This window comes from Octodon degus, unplaced genomic scaffold, assembly GCF_000260255.1.
Source record: "Octodon degus isolate 3935 unplaced genomic scaffold, OctDeg1.0 scaffold00064, whole genome shotgun sequence".
NCBI classification, from domain to species: Eukaryota; Metazoa; Chordata; class Mammalia; order Rodentia; family Octodontidae; genus Octodon; species Octodon degus.
The window spans coordinates 10,410,625-10,419,392 of record NW_004524640.1 but is presented as its reverse complement, the minus strand read 5'-3'; the positions used below and the strand labels follow the sequence as shown (position 1 = coordinate 10,419,392).

At 46.7% G+C, this 8,768-nt stretch overlaps 1 pseudogene; it reads right to left on the bottom strand.

Annotated features, from left to right (window-relative positions):
* Positions 1-6,240: 6,240 nt before the first annotated feature.
* LOC101563276 overlaps positions 6,241-8,768 on the bottom strand; it is a 10,060-nt pseudogene continuing 7,532 nt past the window's right edge.

Below are 8,768 nucleotides of genomic sequence, written 5' to 3'. Positions count from 1 at the left end.
TTTTTTTAAGGAACCAGGGACTGAACTCAGGTCCTTTTGCTCGCCAGGCAAGTGCTTATTCTACTGAGCTATCTCCCCAGCCCCCAGACCTGTAGGCTTCATGGTTGGGTACCTAATGGCCTTCTACTTTTCCATCCCCAGGGGGCTGAAAGAGTGGGCCCTCCGTCCACACTGTCCCTCATCAGGCAATCATCCAGCCCAGGCTTCTCTGGGTGCCACCTGGGCACCAACAGGGCAAGCACTTATCAAGCCTCTGCTTGACTCCCACGGCCAAGAGGACTCGGGTAGCTTCTCCATAGAGCTGGGATCCTAGGAGGTTTCTCTGGTGCCTGGGACTGAATCAGGGTGAGCAAATGTATTCCAGGCTCCACATGGGCACCATGGAGGTCGGGAGAGTTCATCAGCAAGGACGTGCAAGAGAGTCAGGGACATGGGACACGAGCTGCTGAAAAGTTAAAAAGCAACAAGATTTAAAGACTTGAGGAGCATTGTGAAGCCGATGTAAGTTTGAAGACAGGCCAAGGGAGAGGGTGGCACCCTGTGCAGGCTGGGGGGATCTCCCGAGAGGCCTCCCAGGGCAGGGAAGGTTCTACGCACCCCCTGGGGCAGGCTTCCCGCTAGTCTTCCATCCACCTAGGACTCCAGCACCAAGCAATCTTTAGAGAGCTGCTGCACTCTGGCTAAGCTCAAGAGGGCTGCCAAAGGGACGGCGCTCCTGGAATGCCCCGTGACAACAGAGAAAGGCCCTTCAGCCAGGCAGACCAGCTGTGAAGGTTGACCTGTCACCTCAGGGAGGGAGCTCAAGCTGAGCCTCAGTGTTGCTTGTGCAGAAAGCGGCCTGCTGAGAATGGAATCAAGAATGAAGTTACGGGGCCGGGGGAGATAGTTCAGTGGAATAAGTGCTTCCCTGGCAAGTGCAAGGGCCTGAGTTCAATCCCCGGTTCCAGGGGGGAAAATGGGTTGGGGAGATAACTCAGTAGAGTAAATGCCTTTCTGATAAGCGCAGTGTCTTGAGTTCAATCCCCGGTTCCAGGGGGAAAAAAAAAAAAAAAAGAATGCAGTTGCTTGGCTACAATCTTAAATTATTAATTATTAATGGTCTCTGGTGGCCCACTCATCATATCAATTGATCAGTTCATTGGCTGATTGACTTCAGAGATGGGAATGGAACCTAGGGCTTCATCCCTAGCCATTAATTAATCCGACACAGAGTCTCACTGAGTTGCTAAATTGCCCAGCATGGCTTGATCTTAGGATCCTAGCACTTCAGCCTCCCAAGAAGAGAGATTACAGGTGTGCTCATGTATACATTTTCAATGTATTATAAAGAATTTAAGGCAAAACGATATAAAATAATGCAATCAATACTTGTAAAATAAAACATTACCAATGCAATTGAAAATCCCTAAATATCAACTAGGATTAAATAACCTCAATTGTTCACCTCTCTGAATCTGCACTTCCAGTGTCTCCACGCCCTCTTTATCCTCACACCATATTGAATAAAGCTTACCGCATTGTATTCAGCCAGTGTGGAGGCACTGGAGATAGTGGGCATGGCAGCGACTAACTCAGACAATGCCTGGGACATGGAGCCCTACAAATGATCTCTCACACACCAATGCCAATTGTAGTCTGAGGCCATACCACCCTGGGCACACCCAATCTCATTTGCGCTCAGAAGCTAAGCAGCGTTGGATGTGGTTGGCACTCAGATGGGAGACAGTTGTGGTGAAAAGGTACAAAGCAAAAGCATTGGGAGTGTTGGGGCCCCTGGAGATCTCGGATGCACCTTCCAACTCCCTGGACATTCTCACAGTCCTAATGCAGCACCCTCTACCAGGTCATCCTCAGGTGGCTCATCAGCCTCTTCTCCATCCCCTTCACCAACTGGCCTCCCTGCTCCTTAGCAGAGATCAGAAAGCTTCAATCCTGATTAATGTTATGGGTCACTCAGAATAGGAACCAGATCAGCCAGGTTGGAATTTGGAAAGCCGTTTATTACTGAGCTCAGGGCTCCCAGTCTGCTCTCACACAGGAGAGGACCGAAAGGCAGCTAGCCCAGGAAGCAGGGGGCTTTTAAAACATGAAACCACATTTGTTTGGTAAACAAATTCATTCACACAAAACAATGCTTTCAGGGTCATTGTGCCCACTACCCAAACTAAATTTCCTGGGGCTTTGTTTTAGTTTCTGGTTATCTTGCACCTGAGTAAGTACCTGCAGGCAACCTTGCATAGCCCAAGGTTACAAGAAGTTAAATCCCATTTAGTTTCCTTATGAAGCCATCTCTGCAATCTAACTTTGTTTACAGGGATTGGTTAGGTAGGAATTTTATGTAGCAAACAGCAAGTAACAGCCACTATTTACTAAACAACTTAGAACAGTGGTGAGTATACATTTATTTATTTATTTTTTTTTAAATATTTATTTATTTTTATTTATTACATTTATTCATTTTGCGTGTGTGTGTGGCCAGCTCAGCCCACCAGGGGGCGGGTCTGGCTGGCATGTGGTGCTGGGGGATCGAACCGCGGTCCCTGTGCTTTGCCAAGCTTGTTTCAAGTAGGTGCTTTAGACCACTGAGCCATCTCTCCAGCCCCTGAGTATACATTTATAACAGAAAGCATAAGATTTACATTTATAATCTAAAACATGAGTTGACTCAATACAGTTGGCACTCAGATGGGAGACAGTTGTGGTGAAAAAGGTACAAAGCAAAAGCATTGGGAGTGTTGGGGCCCCTGGAGATCTGGGATACACCTTCCAGCGCCCTGGACATTCTCACAGTCCTGATGCAGCATCCTCTACCAGGTCATCCTCAGGTAGCTCGTCAACCTCTTCCCCAGCCCCTTCACCAACTGGCCTCCCTGCTCCTTAGCAGAGACCAGAAAGCTTCAGTCCTGATTCAGTTCCCAGGTACAGCAGTGATAGGTTATGGCCCTATTATGAATTGCTGAATTATTATGGCGGTCGTCTGATATGGCTGAATCTCCGAAACAACACCTTATCTTCCCAATGACCACTTCCTCTTCCTTTTCCTCCACTCCAGCCCTGGGTACAACTTCCTTTGACCTTTTCCGCCCTCACAAGGGAGCCTCCAATCAACTCCTTGTACGTCACTAGACCTGCCCCTCAAACTCCGCCCCTGACAATTGTCCATAAAGTCTCAGGCTCCCTGTCTCGGGTCAGAGGATCTGTCCATCTCCCTGCTCTTTCTCCTCTCCGTGTGTTTAGAGTTAATAAAGGCTTTCCTTCCCCCATTTCTGCTTCTCTGCTGCGCAGCCGCCAACGCTGTTGCCTCTGAAACCTGTCAAGCAGTGCTGCAGGAGTCAGCTTCCTCACTGCGCAGCTAGAGCTCTCTGCAGCACTCCCAGCAGGTGGAGCGGGCAAAGCCAGAGGAAACCGCTTGGTGAACTGAGTCATCAGAAAAAGCTGCATCTGCATTTCTTTCAAGAGCCTGCCGAGCCCCGCCCACTTTCAGCCCAGTGTTCGGGAGGTGGAGTGTCACAGGTTGAGACCCAGCTGTAAGATAACTCCTGGCTCCTGTAGAAGAGGTTTTTCTGTCTTGCTGTGGCCCACCTACGTGACTGGTGAATGTATCGATTTCTGACTTGCTCATGCTCTGTGACTATAAAAGATCATAGAACCTCTTCCAGCGGAACATGTCATTCGGAGTAACTTGAATCCATGTTTCCAAGCCATGATCACTTGTATTTGGCTCAGGATAAACTTTTCTTTAAGGTAGAATCCTTCTTTTGGATCAGTAACACTCAGCTTCTCTGAGCGCTAGCCACTTCCAGGGGAACCCACAGACCTGCAGCACTCTGCACACCTATTCTCTGACGTGCATGCCTGTAATTACACGTCACACAAATGCAAAGCCCTTCTGTTGGACTCCACACATTTTCACTGATTCCAAGCTGAACTGCTGCGGGCTCAGAGGGATGTGTGTGTGTGTGTGTGTGTGCACGCGTGCACATGCGTCTTGTCTGCCACATTCCTTTCTTGGAGATAAACCTAATGCTAGCTGGTTGTCCTCCAACTGTGTATCAACTGTATTTTTTTTTAAATTTTATTTATTTATTTGTGTGTGTGTGTGTGTGTGTGTGTGTGGCCAGCTCAGCCCACCTGGGGGCGGGGCTAGCTGGTGTGTGGTGCTGGGGGATTGAACCGTGGTCCCTGTGCTTTGCTAAGCTTGTTCTAAGTAGGTGCTTCAGACCACTGAGCCATCTCACCAGCCCTGTCAACTGTATTTTGCCTGTGATCAAAATTATACAAATACCAATGCTTTCTTTCTCATTATGTAATACTTTACAGATACCAGTTGGTGTTTAACTGACATGGTCATGTTTTTGTCTTTATGTTCAGGTTGTAGATGCTAGAGTATTTTGTCTACAGGACAAGAGTCCCTCTATGTATGGGGACGGGACACCCCCAGTAGGTACCAGAAACTAGGGATAATATCAAATCCTACATTCATTTTTTTAAAATATGCGTATCATAAAGCATAATCCTTGAGTATAAGAGATTAACAACATCAACAAAAGAAAACAATTATAACAATATCTGTATACTATAATTGTTGTTTTTTATTGCCAGTACCGCTAGTGTTTATGTTTGTTTTTTGAGACAGGGTCTTACCATGTAGTTCAGGTTGGCCTTGAATTCACTATGTAGCCCACACAGGTTTCAAACTCATGGTGATCCTCCTGCTTCAGCTTCCCAAATACTGGGATTACAGGCCTGCTCCACCACGCCTGAGTGCCGGCACTACCTCTGTGCATTGCAGCTATTACTAAGTAAAATAAGATAGCTGATCTGGTGACTGAGGTGGCCACTGAGATGAGTAACATTGACAGGTAGAGTGTGTAGGGTGGATCGCTGGACAAAGGGAGGACTCATGTCTGGAGTACCCAGAATGGAGCAAGACTGTGAGATTTACCATGCCACCCAACGCTACGTTAAACATCTGTTCATTTCTTGAATTTTCCAGTTTTATTTATTTATTTATTTATTTATTTATTTATTTATTTATTTTTTGCAGAACGGGGGATTGAACTCAGGCCCTTGCGCTTGCCAGGGAAGTGCTTATTCGAATGAGCCATCTCCCGGGCTCTCCAGTTTTATTTTTGAGCTACAATTTTTTTTTTATACTAAAACAGAGTAAGCCATTTATTAAAGCACTGCATGATGAAGTTTCTGATTCAATATTACATGCAAACATTTCTCCCTTCATTAACATTTGGCCTAAAACGTACAATATAATCTTTCCAGAACTAGAAAATACCTGTCCTTTAATACTCAATGAATTAACAGTGAGCTGAATTTTTTTGAAGTCTACATTTTCTTGATGAGACAGTGAATACTTAAAAAAAAAATTTCAAAATCCCATATGCCTGAAAGTTAAATTTCATATACTCTGTGCACTGGCCCACAATTAAAATTCTTGATTAAAGCTCCTGCTTAGGCAGATGCAGGGGCCGGGAGTTCGATCCCCTGGCCTGCCATGCCGGCCCCGAACCTGGGGCACTATGAGACAGTTATTGAGACTGAGTGTGGTGGCACAAACCTGTAATCCCAGCACTTGGGAGGCTTTAACAGGAGGATCACTACAAGTCTGATCTACACAGTGAGACCCTGTACACCCTGTCCTAAAGTACAAAAAAACAGAAAATTCTCAATTTATCAGATAATGATATCAAGGAATCTCCCTTCTACCCGCCAAAAATAATATATATTAACAAACTGAGGATAAGAGTTGAGTTTTAAACTGCACTTTATTTGTTATTATAACATGGTCTCTCTTTATCTGATCAATCATAAGCATGCAAAACATTCTCTTATAAATGGAACTTGTTCTACAACCCTTTGTATTGTGACAATTATAAGGGTCATTTGACTTGGACTTTTATCCTTTTCTATAGCATTTCTAAGCAGTGTATGTGACACACACCACAGACGTAGGAAAGACTATCTTTAATAAATTGTTTTAATTGTACAGAATTCCTGATAATTAAGTACAAAATGTTAACATGCCTCTGATATGTCATATGTCCCAAAGGACCAAGATCCACTGCCTTCTTGCCTGCAGCGTCTGCGCCTTTGTTGGCCACTTGACAGGAACATCCACCAGGGCTCGGAACAGCACCGCTGTGAAAGCTCCCACCCGCCACTCTCATGTGCCGATTCCCTGGACCACCCAGGCCTGCTGGCAGAGAAGGCAGCGATTGTTCTACTTCACCCACAGGGACATGCAGCAGTTGTGGAAGGAATGATTGCACTCTCCCCAGACCACAACACAATCCTGTTTGTTTTCAGCTTGACATCTAAGCCAGGCCTCCATCACCTGGACCCTGCAGATGGCGCACGTATTGCACCCCACATCTCAGCTCCACATGGCCACCGTGTTCCACTTCTTCAGTGAGAACATTTTGTCACCTCCCAACTTGGAGCCTGTGCCACCCCGAGTGAGAGGACAAGGCACAGGGCTCTTCGCTGTCTTCCACGTCGGCTATGGCAGCGGCAAGGAGCCAGTGGCGAAGACCCCGAGCTACAACTGACTGTGAGTAACTGCACTGTGGAGAGCAAGACCCAGACTGTGCAGGGACTACTGTATTGTCTATGTGTTTCTAGGCACAAGCTAGTGGCTGTCATATAATTATAGCCTTTATGCTCAGTTCTCAACTTCCTATGCCTCAGCAGGACGCTGCCAACCTTCCAACTTTCTCTACCGTGTCTGATGGACACCCCTCTGTCCACCTAGGGAACACAAGGGGTCAATCAAAAAACACAACCCTGCCCTCCAGGTCCTGCTCAAGTACAGGAATCTGGTGGCAATATCCCTCCCCTCCAGCTGATGCAGGCAGACTTTTCTTCCTGTTTGCCAAAAGCAGAACAAGAATCTCAGTCTACCTGTCTTTGGGGAAAAGGAAGGCTGTTTCTGTTCCCTAATAGCAGGGAGAATGAAGCCCTGCTGCTATCCGGAAGTGCCTGAGCATCCTTCCGGACCCCCGCAGTCCTAGCAGTGTGATCTTTAACCCCGAGCCCTGCAGGATGAGCAGATGGCCCAGCCAGGGAAGCAGTAGTTTGCTTAGGGCAGTTTTACAGCTTTCCCAACTCTGAACAGCTGCCCCAGAGATAGCCGTGGCCACTGCCCTTGGTCAGCCCAAGCCTGTGGATAGCTGTTTCTCTTCTATTAGCAAGCAAGGTCTCTCGGCTACCTGTGGACTCCAACTGCTAGGACTGCAGTGGACTCTCAGTGGACTGAGAGAGATACAAGGGGGAAGGGGCAATATTTTTGCTTGGTTTGTTTTTTGAGACAAGATCTTACTATGTAGTTCAGGCTGGCCCTGAACTTGCTATGTAGCTCAGCTGCCCTTGAAATCTTGGTGATCCTCCTGCCTCAGCTTCACAGCCATGTCTGCTGAACAGTGCCTTTCACTTCCCTGGAGTCATTATCTCTCACTAGTGCTCAGGAGAGACTGTTTGCTTGACAGAGGTGCCACTAAGATGCTCCGGGGCACCGAATGCTGCTTCAACATGGGTTCCATTTGACTCCCAGGTAACTGGTTCTCAGTCCAAGAAGGCGGCTCAAGGGTGTAGTTTTCATTTGATTCCATCCTCCAGCTTCCCCGGTTTTCCCTCACTCCTGCCCCCACTGCAGTCCACTGACCTATGGGCCTTCCCAGCACAGGTCCTAATACAGACTTGTATGAGACACTATCTTGGGCTCTAGGCCTCCAGCTGGACTTATGGAGGACATTGCAAGGGGCTGTAGGCCTTCAGATGGCTTCTTTCGGTCTCTAGTGTGTGGACAGATGTGCACTGTTTTGCGTTTGACTTTTTGGGTGACTACTATAGGATAATCCTATGAATTATGTGCCCTGTGTTAAATCCTTTATGAACACTGACTATAACACTCACTTTATCTGACTCTTCAACTATTGTGCCCCCTCCCCCATCACTTAGCAGCATCTTTACATCTGTATTTAACCACCCCGGAGCCTTTGTCAACTAGAATCTGGTGACTTGGAAAGCTACTGGAATCCCTTGGTCAGCCGGGATTCCATTATGTGCCTCTAACACAGAAGTCACTAACACAGTCGGTTTCACGTCTAGAATCATCAACTCTAGCCCAACATCCTGCCTAAACTTTTTCATTGTAAACATAAATCATTTTGAGACAATATATAAGTTGGCAAATATTGACATTTTATGATTTGTTTGGAGAGTCTCTCCCTCTATCGCCCAGGCTGGCCTTGAACTCATGGCAGTTCTCCTGCCTCGGCCTCCCAAGAGTTGGGATTACAGGTGTATGCCACCATGGCTGGCTTTTTTCTTTTCTTTTAATGTATTTGCTTGTTACAGGGTCTCACTATGCAGCTCAGACTTGTGGTGATCCCTCCGCTTTCAGCCTCCCCAGTGCTGGGATTAGAGGCATGCGCCACTATGCCGGGACTCTAGCCAGCTCAGCCCACCATGGGGTGGGGCTGGTGTGGCACATGGTGCTGGGGATTGAACTGTGGTCCCTGAGCTTGCCTAAGTTTACCTAAGCAGGCACTTAGGTCTGCTGAGCTATCTCATTGGGCCATGGTTTTTCTGAATTTTATCCAAATTTGTATATTGATTGTCTTTTACTGATCACTTAATCTTTCTCTGCAACACAAGACTGGCACAGAAAAAATGTTTTTCCTATTTCAGATGACCCTAAGGCTCTAAATATTAAAATTTCTTCTTTGGAATTTTAATTAGAAAATTAAATATAT